The sequence below is a fragment of the Bos javanicus genome, chromosome 23 (assembly GCF_032452875.1).
Source record: "Bos javanicus breed banteng chromosome 23, ARS-OSU_banteng_1.0, whole genome shotgun sequence".
NCBI lineage: Eukaryota > Metazoa > Chordata > Mammalia > Artiodactyla > Bovidae > Bos > Bos javanicus.
In genome coordinates, this window is record NC_083890.1 from 30,411,024 (window position 1) to 30,435,976 (window position 24,953).

A 24,953-nucleotide genomic window follows, 5' to 3' on the forward strand; every position below is an offset into this window, starting at 1 on the left:
AGAAAACACATGATTGCATACTAGCTAAAAATTGTTTGCAAGGTAATCGGGAATGAGTGCCTGACTTGTTTGGCTTTTAAAATGTGAATAAATAATGCAGAATGGTGCTCGCCTTGGCAGCACACATACTAAAGTTGAAAATGATTCGCATGGCTCTTGCTCAAGGATGACACGCAAATTTGTGAAGCATTCCATAATTTGACAAGAAATTAAAAGTTAAAGTATCAATAAGTGAAGGTTTGACTAAGCTATTCTTAGAATGATAAGCTTCATCCTAGTAACTGATTTCATATGATCGACCTAACCAATATTGACTAGCATAAAGCAAGTCTAAGATTTTTAAAGTGAAGTTAAAAATTCAACTAAATTATGGATAACTCCAGCTGAAATAAAAAAAGATACTTAAAAAAAATGTGGAATACCCAATATAGAAAGTAGGTCCAAATGTGACCAAACTATAACCACTACAACACAGGCCTATTGATGAGTGGATATACAGTTGTTTCTTTGTATCCATGGTGTTCCAGGACCACCAACAGATGCCAAATCCGTGGATACTTGAGTCTCATATAAAGTGGCATAATTATTCGCTTATAGCCTACACACATTCTCTTTTATACTTTTAAATCATCTCTTGATTAAATACTTAGTACAGCGTAAATGCTATGTAAATAGTTGATGGTGCATGGTAAATTCAAGTTTTCCTGTTTGGAACTTTCTGGAATATTTTTTCTGAATATTTTTGATATGGAGTTGTTATAATCCATGGCTGCAGAACCTGCAGATATGGAGGTCTGACTGTAAATGAGATGAGTGTGGTCTACCATCAGAGGGTTCCTAGGAAAGCCATAGTACAAGTCTGATTTCTCTATGAAATTTACTAGAGAAGTCAGTTAACTCATCAGCTCTAATATCCCTCAATTTCTTATAAATGATATAAAAAAGTAGCACTTGAAATGACAGTATTCCTATTTTAACCCAACTTCATACATTTTTATTACAGATATCTCCATTTCATGGAACATGAGGTGAGAAGCAAACTGTATTTCACCACTTAAAATATCATGCCCTTCTTCAATATGATAAAGAACATTTATAGAAAAAACTACAGCTAACATCATTCTCAAGCAATTAGACAAGAAAAATAATCAAAGTCATTCAAATGGAAAGTATAGAAGTAATACTGTCTCTACTTACAGATGGCAATATCATGACATGATCACAAGAAAACTACAACTGATAGATGAATTCAGCAAAGTTGCAGAGTATAAGATCAACATACAAAATCAGTTGTGTTTCTATATCAGCAATGAACAAACCGAAAAGAAAATTATGAAAGCAACTTCAATTATAATAGCACATAAGGAATAAAATACCCACGAATGGATTTAACCAATGAAATGAGAGACTTGTACACTGAAATCTACAAAACATTGCTGACAGAAATTAAAGAAGACTCAAATAAGTGGAAAGAGATTCCAAGTTCCTAAATAGGAAGACTTAATACTGTTAAGATGTTAATACTATCCAAAGTGATCTACAGATTCAATTTCATTTCTATCAAAATTCCAACAAATTTTTTTACAGAAAAGAAAAAGCCATTCTTCAAATTCATACCAAATTGCAATATGAACATACAAAAATCTTGAAAAAGAAGAACAAAGGCGGAGAACTCAGACTTCCTCAATTCAAAACTTAGTATAAAGCTATAGTAACCAACATGATATGGTAATGGCATAAAGACGGACATATAATGCAATTGAGAATCCAGAAATCATCCCATACATTTATAGCCAACTGGTTTTTTAACGAATATTTATTTATTGTAAAAAAAAGTCTTAACCATTATAAATGTACTGTTCAGTAGTTTTAGAAATATTCATATTGCTGTGGAACAGATCTCTAGAACCCTTATCTTGCAAAATTGAAATTCTGTATCCATTAAACAACTGTCATTTTTACCTCCCTCCCATAAAATGGTAATCACCATTGTACTTTTGATTATTTCATATATTCTATGATGGAATAGAATTTAAGTTTTTAAGGCTGCACAAGAAAATTTGAACATAACATAGTCCCTGTCTGACAGGGCCTTCTTTAATGTACAATGTGCACCTGTACAAAGATAGGAATGTCTGCTTGACCATGCCAGTGGTGTAAATATTATCCTTCCTTAAAGGATAATATTGTTTTCCTAATTCTGACTCCTTGGAAAAAGACTCTGATGCTGGGAGGGATTGGGGGCAGGAGGAGAAGGGGACGACAGAGGATGAGAGGGCTGGATGGCATCACTGACACGATGGACATGAGTCTGAGTGAACTCCGGGAGTTGGTGATGGACAGGGAGGCCTGGCGTGCTGCGATTCATGGAGTCGCAAAGAGTCGGACATGACTGAGCGACTGAACAGAACTGAACTGAACTGAATTCTGAGGGGTAATGGTTACGTGCTGCTTCCTTTAAACAGGTATATCTGGACTATGTATCTTTGGAGAAATAAAGAGCCTCTTGATGACAGTGAAAGAGGAGAGTGAAAAAGTTGGCTTAAAACTCAACATTCAGAAAACTAAGATATGGCATCTGGTCCCATCACTTCATGGCAAATAGGGAAACAGTGGAAACAATGGCAGACTTTTATTTTGAGGGGCTACAAAATCACTGCAGATGGTGATTGCAGCTATGAAATTAAAAGACACTTGCTCCTTGGAAAAAAAATTATGACCAATCTAGATAGCTTATTAAAAAGCAGAGACATTACTTAGCCAACAAAGGTCCATCTGGTCAAAGCTATGGTTTTCTCAGTAGTCAAGTATGGATGTGAGAGTTGGACTATAAAGAAAGCTGAGCACTGAAGAATCAATGCTTTTGAACTGTGGTGTTGGAGAAGACTCTTAAGAGTCCCTTGGACAGCAAGGAGATCCGTCCAGTCTATCCTAAAGCAAATGGGTCCTGAATATTCATTGGAAGGACTGATGCTGAAGGTGAAACTCCAATACTTTGACCACCTGATGTGAAAAACTGACTCATTTGGAAAGACCGTGATGCTGGGAAAGATTGATGACGGGAGAAGAAGGGGATGACAGAGGATGAGATGGTTGGATGGCATCACCAACTTGATGAACATGAGTTTGAGTGAACTCTGGGAGTTGGTGATGGACAGGGGAGCTTGGTGTGCTGCAGTACATGGGGTCACAAAGAGATGCACACAACTGAGCAACTGAATTGAACTGAACTGAACACTTGTGTCAATGGACACAAAGTATTTGTCTTTTTGTGATTGGCTTATTTCACTTTGAATAATGTCCTCAAGGTCTATTTCTTTCTTTTATTTAAGACGATAATATTCCATGGTACATACCACATTTTATTCATCCATTTATCCTTCTAAGGATATTTAGGTTCATTCTACCTCTTGGCTATTGTGAATAATGCTGCTATGAACATGGGTGCAAATATCTCTTTGAGACTCTATTTTCAAATCTTTTGAATATATACCCAGAAGTGGAGTTTGCTGGATCATACCATAGTTTTCAGTTCCATTTGTGGCATTTGCGCTCTTGCTAAAAACTAAAGGTTCATGACTACACAAAAGTTGCTCCAGAGTACAGTTTAATTGGAATAAAAGCCTTTGGTGGCTTCTGCCTTTATGCTTTTCTAAAGGGAGGAGGTAGAGGCAATTATATTTATGGTAGCTAATGAAAATCTGGAGAACATCTATTTCAAACCATTCAGAGCTACAATTATAGAAATCCTAGTCAGATGTTTGTTTCCAGAAATTTAGCTAGCCATTTCCCCATTTAGTTGATTTTTTAAGTGATCCCTGCCCCCTCAAAAGTTCAGTATTTCAGCTTTGTAAAGACCAAGTGCCTTCATATTCTCAGCGAGCTATTATATCATAGCACTATTATTCCTTAAGCCAGGATTAATAAAATTCCGTCTAAAGAAGCCCCCATCCCTAATTTTTTATTTCAGCCTATAAATTATTTCTTTCATAGGACGTGAAACAAGTTTTAGTTATTTTGTTTCTGTGTTTATTTCATTTGTCGGGTTCGGTAGAAAGTAAGCTCCTTGAGGACACGTGCTAGTCCCTCCTCGTTCATGCCTATAGCACTCGTCAAACATCAGGCCTCCAATATATAATTGTTAAATAAGAACGAATTGACCGATTAATTGATTGAACTCACTCACAACCGGGCAACAGCATCAAGAGAGGAGAGGAAACAAATCAGATTTTAAACCTCTCCAACCTGGCAGGGAATCAGACCAGCAAATGGAAAAAAACCGACCACGAAGGGACTCGAACCCTCAATCTTCTGATCCGGAATCAGACGCCTTATCCATTAGGCCACGCGGCCAACTGCAAGAGACCCCTCTCACGTAAAGTACAAAAGTTATGTAGACCGGCGTGGGCGGGGGCCTTTCTACTGACTGGACTGAACTAAACTGAAACGGGAAGAAGGAATGCATCTTCTTTTTTCAGAAATCTAGGTAATGGTCAGGCTACTTGCCCCAAATTTCATCTTCACACAATCTCTCTAAATCAATTCTGTCCCTCTCCTTTGCCTCCACTACTTTGACTGCTTAACAGATTTTTCTTCCCCCAACCATATTTAGAAATCACAGTATTTGCACTGCATAAAAAGAACTTTAGAGTTTAAAACCTTAGAGTTTACATTTCAGAGAGGTAAAAAGGAAATGGAGGCAGATATAAAGCTCAACAAGCTATAGACCTGCCATTTTCAGTTCTGTTATGGACGATACTGCAGAAATGAAACCATTTTGACACATGATTTTAAGAAAAAAACCTTTTAGAGTTTGTGACCTTATTAATAATCTTTTGGCCAAGAATGAAAATACAGACCGAAGGAATTTTAATACCCTCTAATAAACAAATTTAGAAATTTGAAGGCAAACTATTGATGCTAGCTGGAAATGAGTTTTACACAAGTTGCACTCTTTGGAAACAGGTGACTATATTCCAGAGGAGAAAACAAACTTTTGAAGTCTAAACTCCTTAGTGGATTCCTTTGGATTTTAATCTTGGTATCCATTCCATTTGCAAGCAAAAATTGATCTCCCCTAACTCATATTACTTTGCCAACAAAGGTCGGTCTAGTCAAGGCTATGGTTTTTCCAGTGGTCATGGATGTGAGAGTTGGACTGTGAAGAAAGCTGAGTGCCAAAGAATTGATGCTTTTGAACTGTGGTGTTGGAGAAGACTCTTGAGAGTCCCTTGGACTGCAAGGAGATCCAACCAGTCCATTCTGAAGGAGATCAGCCCTGGGATTTCTTTGGAAGGAATGATGCTAAAGCTGAAACTCCAGTACTTTGGCCACCTCATGCGAAGAGTTGACTCATTGGAAAAGACACTGATGCTGGGAGGGATTGGAGGCAGGAGAAGGGGACGACAGAGGATGAGAAGGCTGGATGGCATCATCGACTTGATGGACATGAGTTTGAGTGAACTCCAGGAATTGGTGATGGACAGGGAGGCCTGGCGTGCTGCAGTTCATGGGGTCGCAAAGAGTCGGACATGACTGCACGACTGAAGTGAACTGACCTGAACTCAATTTTGTACCTTTTTTTTTTTTTTTTGGTACTTTTTATTCCTTCCTCCTCTTCATTGTTCAAGTTTTTAATTCATTTTTAAAATTTAGATATTTTATCATAGTGTTAGTCACTCAGTCCTGTCCAACTCTTCAAGACCCCATGGACTGTAGCCCACCAGGCTCCTCTCTCCATGGAATTCTCCAGGCAAGAGTACTGGAGTGCATCTCCATTCCCTTCTACAGAGAGCTTCCCAGCCCAGGGATCAAACCTGGGTCTCCTGCACTGCAGGCAGATCCTTAACACTGAGCTAGGGAAGCCCTTAATATTAAAAGCAACTGAATTATATCTTTTTGCTGTACCCCACCAGGAATCTTTAGTTCCCTGATCAGCTATCCCACCCTTCCCCTTCCCTTCTCCCCTCCCCTCCCAGGAAGCTTGGAGTCTTAACCACTGGAACACCAGGGAGGGTCCTGTGTGTCTTTTTTTAATGCCAATACCTTACCATACTGTTTTGTTTACCATAGCTTTGAAAGACCCACTCCTCAGCAGTCTTCCTCCCACAATTCTGTCTCCTGCTCAAGGGTACCCTTTTTTCCCTTCTTGTTTTCTCCTCCTCCTGTATTAACTTTTCCAGGATCCTAGTTCATGTCAGTTTCTGTTCCTAGAGTTTCAGGTCCAGTTGTTCCCAAACTAGTTTAAGTTTGTTTATCATATTCAATTGAAGGACATTTATAATTTTAAAAAGTTTATTGAAGTATATAATTGACTTACAATGTTAATTTCTCCTGTACAGCAAAATGATTCATATATATATATATATATATATATACACATTCTCTTTTATATTCTTCTCCATTACGGTTTACTAATGGCACCCCACTCCAGTACTCTTGCCTGGAAAATCCCATGGACCGAGGAGCCTTGTGGGCTGTGGTCCATGCGGTCGCTAAGAGTTGGGCACGACTGAGCAACTTCACTTTCACTTTTCACTTTTCACTTTCATGCATTGGAGAAGAAATGGCAACCCACTCCAGTGTTCTTGCCTGGAGAATCCCAGGGACAGTGGTGCCTGGTAGGCTGCCGTCTATGGGGTCGCACAGAGTCGGACTGAAGCGACTTAGCAGCAGCATCGGCAGCAGCACAGAACATATAGTTTCCTGTGCTGTACAGTAAGACCTTGATGTTTACACATTCTATATAGAACAGTCTGCACCTGGTGGTGGTGGTTTAGTCGCTAAGTCATGTCCAACTCTTGAGACACCATGAACTGTAGTCAGGCTCATCTGTCCATGGAATTTTCCAGGCAAAAATACTGGAGTGGGTTGCCATTTCCTTTTCCAAATCTGCATGGGCAAATCTCAAACTCCCAATCCTTCCCCCCTCCCCCTCAAGTCTCTTCTCTATTTCTGAGTCTGTTTCTGTTTCATGGATAAGTTTGTGTGTCATATTTTAGTTTCCATATATAGGTGATACCATATGATATTTGTCTTTCACTCTCTTACTTCACTTAACATGATAATCTCTAGGTCCATCCATGCTGCTGCAAATGGCATTCTTTGTTTCTTTTTTATGGCTGAGATATATTCCATTGTATATATGCACCATATCTTCTTTATCCATTCATCTGTCCATGGGCATTTAGAATACTTCCATGTCTTGGCTATTGTAAATAGGGATGCAATGAACTTAAGGGTGCGTGTTTATTTTGAAACATAGTTTTGTCTGGGTATATGCTCAGCAGTGGAATTGCTGGATCAAATGGCAACTCTGTTTTAGTTTTCTGAGGAACCAACATACTGTTTTCCATAGTGGCTGCACCAACTTACATTCCCACCAACAGTGTAGGAGGGTCCCTTTTTCAGTTGAATAACGTAAGAACCCAAGATTCTGAGAGCACTTAGCATCTAGAGAGTGGGGCCCAGCAATCCATAGTTTTATTCAGTTCCTCCAGGTGATTTTCCATCTTTATGGATCCCCCCGACAATCCCCTCCCCCCCTCCACAGTGTTGTCTAAAAAGCATTCATATGTCTCTTTAGCCTCTCTGAGAGTCGCCTGTGGCCCAAGCATTGTATACCCAAAGGCAGGAGAAGGGGAAGACGAGATGATTGGATGGCATCACAGACTCGATGGACAGGCGTTTGCGCAAGCTCCGGGAGATGGTGAAGGACAGGGTAGCTTGGTGTGCTGCAGTCCACTGGGTCGCAAAGAGTCGGACACGACTGAGCGACTGAACACCAAAATCCGATGACCCCCTCAAGTCCTCTAGGGCTCTGCCGGGTCGGATCCGCCAGGACGGGCAGATCCGGAGTTGGGGAGGAGCCGAAAGGGAGGTGGTAATTTGAGGTCTCCAAGAGTCCACAGGAGTGAGAATCAGAAGAAAGCTTAGATGGAAAATGATTTAGGATTTGCTCCCAATACTCATTTCTGGGTTGACCCTGGTACCCAAAGTCAGAGAACAGCGGGAAGCGCCTGAGGGTTGCCCCTCGGAGGTCAAGGGGTCTAACTACTGCAGGCTCCTGAAGGGTTTATACAGTTAAACCATTTTGCGGATCAAGCCTAAGCCTTAAAACGCCTTCCTTCTGGGTACCGTTCAGTTCCGACAGGGGGCGCTCTAAGGCTGCTCGGTTTCTTTCTCTCCTCTTCCACACGCACGTCTCGGTGGTTCTCGAGACCCGAGGTTGAAAGCCCGGGAGACGCAGCCGCCATGCGTGTCCCCGACTCTGAGTCTTGACGCGCGAGCTTACCCGAATGAGGGAAGCGACCGACGCGGGCCTAGTCTTCTCTCCTACCTGGACCTAAATCCCTATGGCTCCTTTTAGGGCTTCTTTTTATCCTCCGGCTTTATACTTTCGGTTTTCTGGCAACCTATTTAAGCAGAGGTCTTATCCCAGACCTCTCCCTGGGGGCGGCCAGTCAGGAGCTCCCCATTCGCCCCAGGCATGGCCGTCGAGCTGGTGTCCGAGAGGGTGACCCGTAGTGAGAGAGCTCGGGACCAGACGGGACTTTCGGTATAATATTTAGTTTTCGTTCTTATAGCCTAGTTACAAGACAGTATTCAGTAGAGAAAGTTCAAAAACTCAATTTCGTGACGAAAAGTTTCTTTTGCGGAAGATATATTGACGGGTCATAGGAATAATTCTGAAGACACCATGGCGGGAGGGGGTGTAGCTCAGTGGTAGAGCGCGTGCTTAGCATGCACGAGGCCCCGGGTTCAATCCCCGGCACCTCCAGTTTTCTTGGGGAGGTGCGGAATTGGTTTTGGGTTCTAACAGCATTAGACGCATCCTCGTTTGCTAAGAACGTCCACCGCCTGTCTTCTTTTCTGGTTATTTTGTTCTCGTTCAGGTCTTTTAAGTCACACAAAAAACAAGAACCATTTTGTTTTTAATATGGACCCATTTTTGCCCTAGGGCCTTAACACCACCGTGGGTAGCTGAGTCAGCTGGCAAAAGATATGGACTGCGGAAACCGAAAAACAAGCGAGGTACCAAATTAACAAGTCCAATTACAATAGTTACATTTCGCAGTATCATCTAAGAGCAAGAAACACAGAAAGCAGAAAAAATAACAGCAAATGTGAAGTCCACAGGAAATTTTCTTTAGATCCCTTCGTTTTCTGGGCTGTTGCTGGGTCAAGGAATAGATTTGAGGAGAGGAAGGAACGCTTTCCTTGGTTTTTCGCTACCACTCTTACCCCATTGCAGCCTCCCCTTCTTTCCCTGCTCTCTCCTTCTGTTTTTATATGCGCTTCTTTAACTCATTGCTCCTGAGTAACTTTTAAATTATAATATAAGCTTCATGTCTAGATAGAGTTCTTATTGTGTTAAATAAGTTCTGCCCTTTTTACCTGACGAAGTAGAATGTGAAACATTTAATTTTTTAAAACTTTGGACAACTGAATGAAATTTATTTGTAAATATCCAAACAGCCTTTGAGATAAAGGACTGAAGCCTTGCCATAACTTTAGTTTTCTTTTTTTCTTTTTTGGGAGGGGAGGTATGATAAATACAGATAGCAAAGATTCAGCTACCCAAAGAGCTTCTTGCTAGGTATTCCTAGTAATAACTTTGAAGAGTTTGGAGGAATTTGTCCTTGCCCTTGTAAATGCTTTCCTGTACATGATGTAAGCATCAAAGTTCTGGAGAATGACTTAGGTGCCACCAAATGGTCATCTTGGGGACACCAAAACCCGTTGCTATGTATGAGTTCTGAGATGGCCAAAATTTCCCTGTAATGGTAGATTGTTGTTTTTTAATATGTCCTTCTAGATTCTTAAAATCATGTTTCTTGGCATTTTTCTTTAGCTTCAAAATTCTGCCTTTAGAGTAGGATTCAGTATTCATGAAGTGAAGTGAAGTGAAATGAAGTCCCTCAGTTGTGTCCGACTCTTTGCAACCCCATGGACTGTAGCCTACCATGCTCCTCCAGCCACGAGATTTTCCAGGCAAGAGTACTGCAGTGGGTTGCCATTTCCTTCTCCAGTCAGTATTCATAACTGAACTATTTTTCCTCTAAGAAATCATTAGCATTTTCATTTCTTGAGGAGATGGCCATGCCTTCTTTCAGTTCCTTGACTAGGGATTGAATCCAGGCCATGGCAGTGAAAGTCTAGAATCCTAACCACTAGGCAGCCAGGGAACTCCCAATATTTTCCAATTTTTAATTGAGGTTGCCAAGACAAATAAAAAATCTCCATGTTTCTATATTATAGCATTCCAAAATCACAAAAAGCCGAGATTATATGTACTCTCAGTATAGATCAGTTCAGTTCATTTCAGTTCACTCAGTCATGTCCGACTCTTTGCGACCCCATGAATCGCAGCACGCCAGGCCTCCCTGTCCATCACCAGCTCCCGGAGTTCACTCAGACTCACGTCCATCGTGTCAGTGATGCCATCCAGCCATGTCATCCTCTGTCGTCCCCTTCTCCTCCTGCCCCCAATCCCTCCCAGCATCAGAGTCTTTTCCAATGAGTCAACTTGTCACATGAGGTGCCCAAAGTACTGGAGTTTCAGCTTTAGCATCATTCCTTCCAAAGAAATCCCAGGGCTGATCTCCTTCAGAATGGACTGGTTGGATCTCCTTGCAGTCCAAGGGACTCTCAAGAGTCTTCTCCAACACCACAGTTCAAAAGCATCAATTCTTCAGCGCTCAGCCTTCTTCACAGTCCAACTCTCACATCCATACATGACCATAGGAAAAACCATAGCCTTGACTAGACGGACCTTTGTTGGCAAAGTAATGTCTCTGCTTTTGAATATGCTATCTAGGTTGATCATAACTTTTCTTCCAAGGAGTAAGTGTCTTTTAATTTCATGGCTGCAGTCACCATCTGCAGTGATTTTGGAGCCCCAAAAATAAAGTCTGACACTGTTTCTGCTGTTTCCCCATCTATTTCCCATGAAGTGATGGGACTGGATGCCATGATCTTCGTTTTCTGAATGTTGAGCTTTAAGCCAACTTTTTCACTCTCCTCTTTCACCTTCATCAAGAGGCTTTGTAGTTCCTCTTCACTTTCCGACATAAGGGTGGTGTCATCTGCATATCTGAGGTTATTGATATTTCTCCCAGCAATCTTGATTCCAGCTTGTGCTTCTTCCAGCCCAGCGTTTCTCATGATGTACTCTGCATATAAGCTAAATAAGCAGGGTGACAATATATAGCCTTGACGTACTCCTTTTCCTATTTGGAACCAGTCTGTTGTTCCATGTCCAGTTCCAACTGTTGCTTCCTGACCTGCATACAGGTTTCTCAAGAGGCAGGTCAGGTGGTCTGGTATTCCCATCTCTTTCAGAATTTCCCACAGTTTATTGTGATCCACACAGTCAAAGGCTTTGGCATAGTCAATAAAGCAGAAATAGATGTTTTTCTGGAACTCTCTTGCTTTTTCCATGATCCAGCGGATGTTGGCAATTTGTTCTCTGATTCCTCTGCCTTTTCTAAAACCAGCTTGAACAACTGGAAATTCGCGATTCACGTATTGCTGAAGCCTGGCTTGGAGAATTTTGAGCATTACTTTACTAGCGTGTGAGATGAGTGCAATTGTGTGGTAGTTTGAGCATTCTTTGGCATTGCCTTTCTTTGGGATTGGAATAAAAATTGACCTTTTCCAGTCCTGTGGCCACTGCTGAGTTTTCCAAATTTGCTGGCATATTTGTTACCTCCTAAATCTTTAGCAAAGATCCTCACATTAGAACTATTAATGCAGTCATCTGAGTATATATTGGCAAAGGGGTAGCTTCCTTTACAGAGTGTTAAGAAGTTGCTACGTCTCCAGCACAGTATACCTTGAATTTTTGAAGATATAGACCATCAACAAATCAGAGTTGTCTAGGGGGAACATTAGTCAGCGTATAGAAGTAGGGATATAGGCCCCCTTTCTCTACCTGAGAGAGGGATCATAGGAGACTCATTAATACAGTCATATCAATAGATAACTCTGGTGATCTCAGTCTGCTTCATCAGCTTTTGAATACACACATATCTGACCTCACCAGACCACCTGCCTCTGAAAAGCTTAGCAGTCAGCCTAGACAACTGCCTCCTCTGGTCTCCATCTTTTTTGGATTCTTTTTTAGAATTTCCACATTGGTAGGTTCTTGCTCACATGATCCATGTCTTTTCAGACCTTACAAAAACTGCTGAGACAAACAACTGTCCCAACGTGAGAAGAACCATTGGTTCTAAGTAAATATGACTGCTTGGTCTCTGGGACAGTGAAGTGAGAGGGACCTAGTGTATTAAAAGCAGTTCCCCACTTTAAATCATTCTTCAGGGCAAAAGCCTCAAGAGGACCTCTTGGGATTTAAGTCAGAATCTCCTTTCAGTTTTTAACCAGAAAATTCAAAAGGCAACAGAACTCTTACCACCTATGAATATTTTCTGTCTCTCTCTCTTTTTTTTTTTTTTTTGGTTGAAGACAGCTACCTCGTACCAAAAACAGCACATGGCATCAATAATTTCTCTCTCTCCTCAACCAAATTATTTTGACTTCTATTCTCGTTCCTGATTTTCAATAGATTTAATGTTTATTAGAATGAGAGGGGCTTATTTTAGAATACATGAGGATTCTGTTATAGCTGCTGCAACTGATTAAGATAGGCATGCTTTGATTTCCTTCTCATTTCCCTTTGTGTATATTCTAGAGCTGTTTGTGGTTATCAATACAATTACGTAAAACCTCTAAAAGTTGTAATAATCTTTGCCCTCTCCTACTTCATTACTGATGACACAAAATATCTTTTATATGGTATAATCATTAACTTAGAGTTATAATTAAGTTTTATGATTTTTAAATTCTATACCAGATTTAAAGATGACTGAGCGACTTGACTTTCACTTTTCACTTTCATGCATTGGAGAAGGAAATGGCAACCCACTCCAGTGTTCTTGCCTGGAGAATCCCAGGAACGCGGGAGCCTGGTGGGCTGCCGTCTATGGGGTCACACAGAGTCGGACACGACTGAAGTGACTTAGCATAGCATAGTGTAGCATATTACATTACAATTTTACAGGATTCTATATTTATCTGTTTTCCTTTACCAAGGAGTGCTATATTTTTGTTCAGTTTTGTATTGCTGTTCATCAGCTTCTTGCTTCAACTTGAAGGAGTCCCTTCAGCTTTTCAGCTGGGGCAGACAGTAGCATACTTTTTTCTGAGTAACACTCCTGTTACAGTAGCTGGGTGCTGGGCAAGAGGCAACAGCCTTAGGTCTTCTTGGCAGCTCTCTCCTGGCCTGGAACCTCAGTCTCATGATGGCCATGAAGGGGCCCTACGATAAAATAGAATCCGTGTTCCATGAGTGGAAAGATGAGAGCCCTCACCTCTTAGCTGCACTTTCCCAGAACTTAGTCTCTGCAAGAAGGAGCTGAGGGTATGATTAGAAATGGAGGAAAGATACTAGAGCTCTCCAAATGGAAATGGGTTGGGGGAGGGGGAACTTTGTTTCCTTGGCTGTATGGTTTGGAGTAGAGTTTCTGTCAGCCTGGCCTGGGAAGAGAGAGGGAGGGAGTAGATTGTGATTCAAATGACACAGATTCTCATTGTTATTACTGAACTTTAGTACATTTTCTTGAATTAACCTTTCTTAATATGACATATGCCTTTAGAACCATTTCCAGATAATTTATAAAATTTCCACAATTTCTCTGATGAACACATTCATAGAGTTCTTCCTGCTGCCATGCTTCTGAGTTGTGTGTGTGTGTGTTTTTAATTTATTTCTGAGTTTGTAATTAACCAGATTACCTTACATCTGTATCTCCTTTCAAATAATGCCTCATCTTAGTTTCTGGTGGCTCCTGGCAATCCTTGGATTGTAGCTGCATCACTCTAATCTCTGCCTCCATTGTCATACGACCTTGATCCCTCTGTATCTCTGTCTCTGCATGTTCTCCTCTTGTAAGGACATCAGTCATTGGATTTAGGAACTCACCCTAATCCAATATGAAGTCTTTTAAACCAATTATATCTTTAAAGACACTATTTCTAAATAAGGTCACATTTTCAGGTTCCAAGTGGACATGAATTTTTTCCGGACATTATTCAATCCTCTACAGTGTTGAATATATGTTGACTTTTGTCAATGCCTATTGTGCAACTATGGAGATGATCATGTATGGTTTTTCTCCTTACTTTTATTAATTTGATGGATTATATTAATGTTGTCAAAGATAAACCGGAGCTGGACAGTAGATAAGAGGTAAAAATGATTTCATTCAGGAATATTGTGATGGGGGAAAGGCCTCAGTACAGAAATAGAATCAATTTCAAATACAGCATAGGCAAGTGGGAATTTATAGCTAATCACCAGGGGAGGGTGGGTTGAGGGTCAGTGGATAGAAAAGTACTAAGAGGAAACATCGGAGGTAAGGCAGAATTCTGGCTAAACCAACCAAACAGGATTCCTGCTGAAAGCAGTCCAAGGTGATCAGACATTACCTAGGGGATGGTAGAGGATAAGAAACACAAATAGATATGAAGGGTAACCAGATATGCAAATAGAGGATTCTAGCCAAACCAGCCTAACAGGATTCTTGCTAAAAGTGAACAACACAGAGAAGAAAACAGAAATCCAAAAGTCAAGTTCTGTTTGGAAAAGAGTTAAGGGAATTCTGAGTAGAGATTGGTAGAGGAGAGAATCTTTGTTAATGTCTTCCTTGATAATGAGTGATCTTTGTATTTCTGGAATAAACCCCACTTGGACATTCTGTATTATGTGAAATTAGACTATATTTGTCATTTTCTGTGCAAACTGAAAAAGTTTGTGATGAACATCGTACTCATAAAATGAATTGGAAGAGCTCCTTCTTTCTCCATGCTTTGAAAATTTTAAGTAGCATCATGATTTTCTGATATTGGTAAAATTTCTTTGTGAAAGTACTTGTGCTTGGTTCCCTTTTTGGGGAGTTGCCTGTTCAACTGTTTTTCTATAGTAATGACATGTTTAGACTTTCTTACTCTACAAGAAGTAATTTGGGTATCAGTTCAGTTCAGTCGCTCAGTCATGTCCGACTCTTTGTGACCCCATGAATCACAGCATGCCACGCCTTCCTGTGCATCACCAACTCCCAGAGTTTACTCAAACTCATGTCCATCGAGTCAGTGATGCCATCCAGCCATCTCATCCTCTGTCGTCCCCTTCTCCTCCTGCCCCCAATCCCTCCCAACATCAGTCTTTTCCAATGAGTCAACTCTTCGCATGAGGTGCCCAAAGTACTAGAGTTTCAGCTTTAGCATCAGTCCTTCCAATGAACACCCAGGACTGATCTCCTTTAGAATGGACTGGTTAGATCTCCTTGCAGTCCAAGGGACTCTCAAGAGTCTTCTCCAACACCACAGTTCAAAAGCATCAATTCTTTGGTGCTCAGCTTTCTTCACAGTCCAACTCTCACATCCATATATGACCACTGGAAAAACCATAGCCTTGACTAGACGGACCTTTGTTGGCAAAGTAATGTCTCTGCTTTTCAATATGCTATCTAGGTTATAGTGCATTTATAAAATCCACTTTATCTAAAGTTTTCAAGTCATTTGCTGAGTTGTGTCTTTATGATTTTTAAAAAGTTTTTCTGTTTGATAGTTATTTGATAGATATTTCCTCCCATCAGTTCTAGTTTTGTGTGTCTGCACTTTTTTTTCCTTTTCTTGATTACAATGGTTAGAACTTTGTCGACTTTTCGAATATCCAGTTTTTTTCTTTAACTAGTTCTACTTAAAAAAAAAAAAAACTAATTTTCTCGTTTGTCTTTATCAACCCTTCCTTCTTTTTGGCTTATTTTGTTTATTTCTAACATCTTGAACTGAGTTCATTATTTGACATTATTATCAACATCCTTTTCATCTCTGACTGGAGAAGTATTTACCTCAATACCTTATTGTGTCTTTTGCCCGTTTAAGCAACTTTCCCAATGTTAACTGAGGCTCTGTTGGTTTATGGGGCTGGACGCGAGAGGCTCAGAGCCTGTGAGAATGATGCGGTGAGTGAACTAGTCCAGCAGCGCGAAGAGTTTTTAACCGAGGGTTAATGCGCATCACATTAACCTTCTTTAATGGCCTTCTATTCTACCCCTAAGGGGGTGAGATCGTAACCAAGGAGCCCCCTCTCTCGGCGGCCGAAGCAAACGGCTCTCCATTTGTCCTTCCATCTTCTCTCTTCTGGAGCTAATATGGTTGCTTTCCACCTCATTATATACTTTGTGACTTTCTGGCAGTCCTTTAAAGCATCTAGGGAAGAGAAAGTGAAGAAAAGAGAGAAAGTATTTCATCAGGCTCTTCTAACTGCGGCAGGGCCAGACAGACAGAAGCAAAAAGGTCCCAGGACCACCAACGGGGGGCTCTCCGTCTAGAATGCAATTTACTCTTCTTTTTAGCAAAGCATGATATAGGACCTATATTTAGGTTCTAGTTTTAAGGTTTTTGGAAATTAGTAAAATTTGACACAGTAGACTTTAGTTTAATGTTAATTCTTGTAAAACTGACCCAAAACTGTCTTCTGTCTTGAATATATTCCCGAGAGTTCGCTTTCGGGTAGGGGGTGTAGCTCAGTGGTAGAGCGCGTGCTTAGCATGCACGAGGCCCCGGGTTCAATCCCCGGCACCTCCAATTTTGAACTTTTTCCTTGCTCAAAAAGAAAGTAAACCTATTTCACAACTATTTGCTATTTGCTCAAAAAGAAAGTAAACCTATTTCACAACTATTTGCTATTAGTATTAGTGCTGTTCTTTTTCTACTCCTCCGGTTTGGCAACACTCAGGATGGCTGCGTAAGGAGGAAAAGACAAAGCCTGGGCTCATTCAGCAGCTCGAGATTCCGAACAGAAAGTCCGTCACCAAATTGACGAGCCTTTTTGCCTTTGGTTTCACTTTGCAGTATTATTAATATGTAAAAAGCAGGAAAGAAGAGACAAGGATGACAGAATTTAACAAAAGAAAAACACACGATCTCAAGCTAATTTTTTTTTTTTTTTTTTTAGCGTGTTTTGTTCTCTGAGCCGTGTTGGCCATGATTAGACTGCAGATTGAGCAAGAAGACAGCGTTCCAAACTTGGAAATCGAGAAATTTATTTTCATCAGTGGATATGAAGAAGTTTACACTTAGGCATCAATAGCCCCATTGGGAAGTACCTTGGGCTGAAGATCTCAAACGTCAGAGATTAATTTCCAGTTTTGGTCTGTTTTTACTCTTACCGGAGAATAGGACTTAACTAGATAATTTAGTTAAGTTACAGAAGTAATTTTATCTGAGACTGTTGCGCCCTCTATCGGAAAGAAATTTTCCAGACCCTGGGTCCTTGAACTAAAGCTGTTGGTGGTACCTTGTTAGAATGCAGGATGTCAGTTCCTCCTCAAACTTACTGAACTAGAACCAATATTTCGACAGGATCCCTAAGTGTTTCCTCTGCACGTTAAAATTTGAGTCACTGGTTTGAGTGCTCCAATGTGGGTTAAAATGATTATATATTATAAATCTATGGCTTATTTTATTAATAATTTTCCTACTTCCTATTCTAATGTAGTAAAAACAATTGCAAAAATGTATTTCTATTGTTGAACCAGTTTTGTATTCTTATGACTGACACTGTTTCCCCTCTCATGGTAATATGATATTTACTAGTATTTTTAAATCAGTATACATAATTGAATTAGATGTCAAGTTTCTTTTAAATAAAATGTTTTGCAGGTTTGCAGTCAAGATGGTGCTAACTTCCATTACGAACTAGGAAGCTCATATCTTTCTTTCTGCTCAGCAACTTTTTAAAAAAACTTTTTATTTTGTATTGGGTTATAGCCTATTAACAATGTTGTGATAGTTTCAGGTGGACAGTGAAGGAATTCAGTCATACATATACATGTATCCATTCTCCTCCAAACTCCTCTCCTGTCCAGGCTGCACATAACATTGAGCAGAGTTCCATAGGCTATCCAATTGGTCCTTGTTGCTTATACATTTTAAATATAAGTGTATACATGTCCATCAAAAGTCACTAAGTATCCCTTCCCCTCATTCTTCCCCCCTGGCAACCATAAATTTGTTCCCTAAGTCTGTGAGTCTCTTTCTGTTTTGCAAGTTCGTTTGTATCCTTTGTTTTTTAGATTCCACATATAGGGGATGTCATATGATATTTCTCCTTCTCTGTCTGACTTACTTCACTCAGTTTGACAATCTCTAGATCCATCCATGTTGCTGCAAGTGGTATTATTTCATTTTTAATGGCTGAATAATAGTGCATTGTATATATGTACCACATCTTTTTTATCCATTTCTCTATTGATGGACATTTAGGTTGCTTCTGTTACTGTAAACAGTGCTGCAATGAACACTGAGGTGCATGTATTCTTTTAGATCATGTTTTTATCTGGATATAGACCCAAAAGTGAGATTGCAGGGTCATACGATAGCTCTATTTTTAGTTTTTTAAGGAATCTCCGTATTTTGCTTCATAATGGCTGCTGAACCAGTTTACATTCCCATCAACAGTGTTGGAGGATTCCCTTCTTTCCACACCCTCTCCAGTATATATTGCTTCTGGATTCTTTTAGGATAGCCATTCTGGTTGGTGTGAGGTGATATCTCATTGTAGTTTTGATTTCATCAAAATTTTAAGTAGGATAAGATATTTCCCAAGTTAAATGTCTTAATTTTAGGATTTACCTCTTCAAAGAAAGAGTAAGAGCTAGCGCTCAGGAGCCAGACTTTCTTTAATAGGGGTAATAGGTCATTTTCTATTTTGTTGACATATTTTCTCTCTTTTTGTTTTCTAAGTACAATTTTATGATGTCTTTTTGCCACTTGTATCTACTATGTTAAGAGAAATGTATTCACATGCTCCAAACATAGGACTGTGTGGATCACAAAAAACTTTGGAGAATTCTTCAAGAGATGGGAATAACAGACCACCTTTCCTGCCTCCTGAGAACTCTGTATGCAGGTCAAGAAGCAACAGTTGGAACTGGACATGGAACAACAGACTGGTTCCAAATAGGAAAAGGAGTACGTCAAGGTTGTATATTGTCACCCTGCTTATTGAACTTCTATGCAGAGTACATTATTAGAAATGCTGGGCTGGATGAAACACAAGCTGGAATCAAGATTGCCGGGAGAAATGTCAGTAACCTCACATATGCAGATGATGCCACCCTTATGAAAGAAATTGAAGAACTAAAGAGCCTCTTGATGAAAGTGAAATAGGAGAGTGAAAAAGTTGGCTTAAAGCTCAACATTCAGAAAACTAAGATCATGGCATCTGGTCCCATCACTTAATGGCAAATAGACGGGGAAACAGTGGAAACAATGACAGACTTTATTTTCTGGGGCTCCAAAATCACTGCAGGTGGTGACTGCAGCCATGAAATTAAAAGACACTTTCTCCTTGGAAGTAAAGTTATGACCAACCTAAACAGCTTATTAAAAAGCAAAGACATTATTTTGCCAACAAAGGTCCGTCTAGTCAAAGCTATGGTTTTTCTGGTAATCATGGTGAGAGTTGGACTATAAAGAAAACTGAGCACTGAAGAATTGATGCTTTTGAACTGTGGTGTTGGAGAAGACTCTTGAGAGTCCCTTGGACTGCAAGGAGATCCAACCAGCCAATCCTAAAGGAGATCAGTCCTGAAAATTCATTGGAAGGACTGATGCTGAAGCTGAAACTAATACTTGACTACCCGATGCAAAGAACTGACTCATTGGGAAAGGCCCTGATGCTGGAAAAGATTGAAGGCAGGAAGAGAAGGGGATGACAGAGAATGAGATGGTTGAATGGCATCACCAACTTGATGGTCATGAGTTTGAGCAAGCTCCAGGAGTTGGTGATGGACAGGGAAGCCTGGCGTGCTGCAGTCCATGGGGTCACAAAGAGTCAGATACGACTGAGCAACTGAACTGAACTGAAGCACAGGAATTCATCAAGTTGCAAAAGGCAAATAGACTAAACATGTAAAAGAATATCATGAATTTTCACCACTAGTTTTATGTATTATATTAGGGCTAAGGTCCAAATGGAATTTTTTCCCCCTTTCCAATCGTAGACTTCTCCAAGGAAATTCACCTCTGTAATTTAAGGGAGAAGAGGATTGAGTGGAAAAGTCAGGAACTTAGTATGAGAAAACCATAGGAAATATAAGGTAGAAATTTCAAAAGATTATATGCAATACAATAAAAGTAACATGTGGTTAATGCAGGGTACACAGCCTGGTCCAGTTGGAGTATTACTCAGCCATTAAAAATAATACATTTGAATCAGTTCTAATGAGGTGGATGAAACTGGAGCCTATTATACCGAGTGAAGTAAGCCAGAAAGAAAAACACCAATACAGTATACTAACGCATATATATGGAATTTAGAAAGATGGTAACAATAACCCTGTATGTGAGACAGCAAAAGAGACACAGATGTATAGAACAGTCTTTTGGACTCTGTAGGAGAGGGAGAGGGTTGGATGATTTGGGAGAATGGCATTGAAACATGTATAATATCATATATGAAACGAATCGCCAGTTTTTAAGACTCCTTACTTTCACTGCCAAGGATGCAAAAGAACAACTAACTTCTCTTTTGCTTTTCTTCCTATTTCTTGAGTGATGGGTCTCTCTTTTTTGTGCCTCCCACTTTGTTTCTTGCTCTGTAAATCCAGTAGGTCTCTCCAACCTGTGTCTTACAACCTACTAACTTGCTTTTAAAATTCCACGCTTCTTTCCATCCCTGAATCTGCCCGTTTAATTTATACCTTGAGCACTATTCTCCTAGACCATTCTATAAACCTTCTTAGTTGCCTTCAGGATGTAACAAAAATGAATAGAGTGTTGGAAATAAATCGCTGAACGAATTGATGGTGATTTTTATTTTCACCTGGGGTTTCCCATTAAAATCTTGTCCTTAACATTCCTGTAAAGCAAACATCAAATAGCAATAAGTGTTTTATCTAAGGAAAACTCGGTCAATTTTCTGACACTTTTTCAGTATTTTTTTGTTCCACTTCAAGTTTTATTTGCTAAAGAATCAGTATCCTTCACAACTCCCTGACTTCCTTTGTCTTAAAGAAGTCGTAAATCCTGCTGCAACACATACTACTACTAAAACAACAAACACCAGTTGGGAAGAGGCCCACAGAATGTAGTGAGCTATTTCCTGAAGAACCCTCACAGACAGTGACTCAGGGAGGGGGTGTAGCTCAGTGGTAGAGCGTGTGCTTCGCATGTACGAGGCCCCGGGTTCAATCCCCGGCACCTCCAGCTGTGACTTGAGTTGTATTTTCTTCTTTTACTTACTGCCTGCTCACAGGAACCTAAGACATTCGTTTCAGTGGTGCACTCTTTAGACTTCATGACCCTCAAAACCCCTCAAGACAGCTGGCCAGAGTACAAATCTATTAGTATCCGACAGAGGCCATAACAAGTTAGCATAAACCTGGTGGCTTAAAACGACAGAAATTTGTTCTTTTACCCTTCTGGAGGCCGGAAATCCAAAGTTAGTATCACTAGATAGACATCAGGGTGTTGGCAGAGTGGTGCTCCCTCCAAAGGCTCTGGGGTGTGTGTGTCCAGTCTTGCCTCTTTCAACTTCTGGTGGCTGGTGGCATTCCTTAGCCTGTGGCGGCCTTACCCCAATCTCTGCCACCGTGGTCACACTGCCTTCTCCTCCCTGTATGTGAAATCCCTCTGTCCCTCTCTTTTAAAGACACTTGTGAGTACATCGGGCCTAGCCATATAATCCAAAGTAATCTCCCCATTTTAAGATCAATAAGGAAATATTGGACTTAAACTACATATCAGATCAGATGAACGTAACAGACATATGCAGAACATTTCATCCAATACCCCTGGAATACACATTCTTCTCAAGCATACATGGAATGCTCACCATGATAGATAATGTGTTAGGTCACAAAACAAGTCTTAACAAATTTAATATAATTGAAATTACTCTAACTTTATTTTCCAACCACAATGATATGACAATCCATAACAGTAGGAAAGCCAGACATATCACAAATGTTTTTGTCATTTAGTTGCTAAGTCATGTCCAACTCTTGTGACCCCATGAACTGTAGCCTGGCAGGCTCCTCTGTTCATGAGATTTCTCAGGCAATAATAACTGGAGTGGGTTGCCATTTCCTTCTCCATGTAAATGGTGATTTTAAAACTTCATTATTTCCCCTGCATTTATTAGTTGGCATACCACTGTAAAGAAAAAATTCCTTTCTTCCACATTTATTCATTTAAGTATCCAAGGATTGTAATCATTTATTGTCATTATTCATCTCAGAGTGCCCCTGATCTGACCAGTGAGAGGCCCTTCAGGTTGGTTTCTGGATCCTTTTGAATTATCCTCATGATTTTTGAGCACTTATATTATAGTATGGAAAGGCACCTTCAGTTCAGTTCAGTTCAGTCGCTCAGTCGTGTCCGACTCTTTGTGACCCCATGAATTGCAGCACTCCAGGCCTCCCTGTCCATCACCAATTCCCGGAGTTCACTCAGACTCATGTCCATCGAGTCAGTGATGCCATCCAGCCATCTCATCCTCTGTCGTCCCCTTCTCCTCCTGCCCCCAATCCCTCCCAGCATCAGAGTCTTTTCCAATGAGTCAACTCTTCGCATGAGGTGCCCAAAGGACTGGAGTTTCAGCTTTAGCGTCATCATTCCTTCCAAAGAAATCCCAGGGCTGATCTCCTTCAGAATGGACTGGTTGGATCTCCTTGCAGTCCAAGGGACTCTCAGGAGTCTTCTCCAAAACCACAATTCAAAAGCATCAATTCTTTGGTGCTCAGCTTTCTTCACAGTCCAACTCTCACATCCATACATGACCACAGGAAAAACCATAGCCTTGACTAGATGGACCTTTGTTGGCAAAGTAATGTCTCTGCTTTTCAATACGCTATCTAGGTTGGTTATAACTTTTCTTCCAAGGAGTAAGCATCTTTTAATTTCATGGCTGCAGTCACCATCTGCAGTGATTTTGGAGCCCAAAAAATAAAGTCATCTTAGGTACATCTTATACTATCTCTGGTCCAGTCCTAGAGTCTGTGAATCCTACTGGTAGCTCTCTTTCCTTTTAGTGGGGATCAGTATTCAAAAATCAAGATATTGGGCTAGCATTACTTATTGATACTGAGGTATTAGCTTTCCTAGCCCTATTAGACAGATCTAGAGGGAAAATGACAGATACACATACATACTTGCATGCACACACATATATACATTTCCTATCCAGTGCCAACAGTTACTTGTTACTTACCTCCTTCACCCCATAGTGAAAGCCCTGAATTTCAACAATATATGTATTCATTTCCCCAATCACACAAAGGTAAATTCACACATACCAAACAAAAGTAAAATTCATACAAAATATCAGAATTGACATACCCTTAACACTACAAACAATAACCCTTCTACACAGAGGTTATGACTTGTTTGCTTTTTTTTCTTGTCTTTACAATTGACATAAAGTACTGTGTAAAACATTTACTTGGATGTGTTCTCTATTTTTCTCTTGAATGAGGTTATATTATCCTTTTGAAATACAGTTAGATTTTTTTCTATTAATATTCAATTGGAGTATTTTCACATGCACTTAAGTAAATTTTATTTTATTTTTTGGAGTATGTAATGTATCCAAGAGCCCAAAGAATACAGAGAATATTCAAAAAGATTGCAGGAGAATGTTCTGTCCCAGGACTCACCCAAGTGATAGAATGGAAGTGCAATTCAGGCAATCTAATCTGATGGGAATCCAACGTTGAAGCAAGTTCCTCGTAAGCTGACTGCGAATCAGAAACAGTGCCTTTCTTTCTATCATTAAGGTTTCTTTCTCCTGGAACAACCATGCCTGAGAGAGGATAAAGCTAAGAAGTTTAGAAATAGCAGAATTGAACTTAAGGTTGTTTTGTTTTGATAAATTGGTCTTCAGATGCAATGCTGGTCACTAGAAGGTATGAAAAGTCTTCTGAGAACTCACTGAGGACCTGAGGGTATGGCTCAGTGCTTAGCATGCATGAGACACTGGGTTCCATCCCCAGTACCCACATTTTCATATATTCTTCTTGCCCACGTACCCTAAGACCTCTTACTTCCTGAAATATCTTTGTCACACTCAATCTTCTTGGCTATGGCAATTCTTTCTCAACCTTACAGAGGAAGGAATCGTGCCCATTCACTAAGGTTACCCATTGTTAGCTCTGTTATTGACCGAATTTCTCTAAGCATTCTCAGCAGTTGCCGCCACCAAAAAGTTATAAAAAGCAAGTAGCAGTTTTCCCAACCATCCAATTCCCACTTGTATGGAATCTGAAAGTATCAGCAAGTGGCGGTCTGTGTTGACCTAGTGGATAGACCACCTGATTCCTTGTCAGAAAGTTAAGCACTCAAGTTCTTTTGTGGTTCTTTTATTCTAGCTCCTTCCTAACCCAGGTTGCAGGAGGCTGAAGAAGATTTCACTAAAATATTTCACTAGACTTCACTGCCAGTGGTTAACAACTTGATGCACTGGTGGTCACTTTTTCCATCAGAGACCCTCAAACTCTGGAGCTTACATAAAAGTTGTTTAACTACAAACAAATGATAAATGAGGAAAAGATAGCAGTCACCTCAGCAGAAATCTATAAAGGGAAATAGTGCTTTTCTGGGTATTCTAAGGGGCTTCCCAGGTGGCACTAGTGGTAAAGAACGCTTGCCAATGCAGGAGTCATAAGAGACACGGGTTTGATCCGATCCTCTGGAGGAAGGCATGGCTATCCGATTCCAGTATTCTTGCCTGGAGAAGCCCATAGACAGAGGAGCCTTGCCGGCTATAATCCATGGGATTGCAAAGAGTCTGAAGAGACTTAGCACACACGGGTATTTTAGGGAAGTTTCCAGTCTGAAATGACAAACGTTCTGAACTCCAGGGTCCAAGATCAATCCAGGGG

The 24,953-nt window shown here is 40.3% G+C and overlaps 1 long non-coding RNA gene, 4 other non-coding genes and 1 pseudogene across 5 annotated transcripts; 5 read left to right on the plus strand and 1 right to left on the minus strand.

Annotated features, from left to right (window-relative positions):
• The first annotated feature begins 104 nt into the window (after positions 1–104).
• Positions 105–201, plus strand: LOC133237075 (U6 spliceosomal RNA; annotated as a pseudogene).
• A 4,079-nt stretch (positions 202–4,280) lies between these two features.
• On the minus strand, positions 4,281–4,353 carry TRNAR-CCG (transfer RNA arginine (anticodon CCG)). The gene has a single exon. It is a non-coding gene; the product is annotated as a tRNA-Arg (tRNA).
• Positions 4,354–7,604: 3,251 nt separating this feature from the next.
• LOC133236558 (uncharacterized) lies at positions 7,605–17,732 on the plus strand. Its single transcript, XR_009732923.1, has 3 exons — positions 7,605–8,557; positions 8,960–9,033; positions 17,024–17,732. It is a non-coding gene; the product is annotated as an uncharacterized LOC133236558 (long non-coding RNA).
• On the plus strand, positions 8,708–8,779 carry TRNAA-AGC (transfer RNA alanine (anticodon AGC)). Its single transcript has one exon. It is a non-coding gene; the product is annotated as a tRNA-Ala (tRNA).
• TRNAA-AGC (transfer RNA alanine (anticodon AGC)) lies at positions 16,582–16,653 on the plus strand. Its single transcript has one exon. It is a non-coding gene; the product is annotated as a tRNA-Ala (tRNA).
• Positions 17,733–21,207: 3,475 nt separating the features above from the next.
• TRNAA-CGC (transfer RNA alanine (anticodon CGC)) lies at positions 21,208–21,279 on the plus strand. Its single transcript has one exon. It is a non-coding gene; the product is annotated as a tRNA-Ala (tRNA).
• Positions 21,280–24,953: the final 3,674 nt, after the last annotated feature.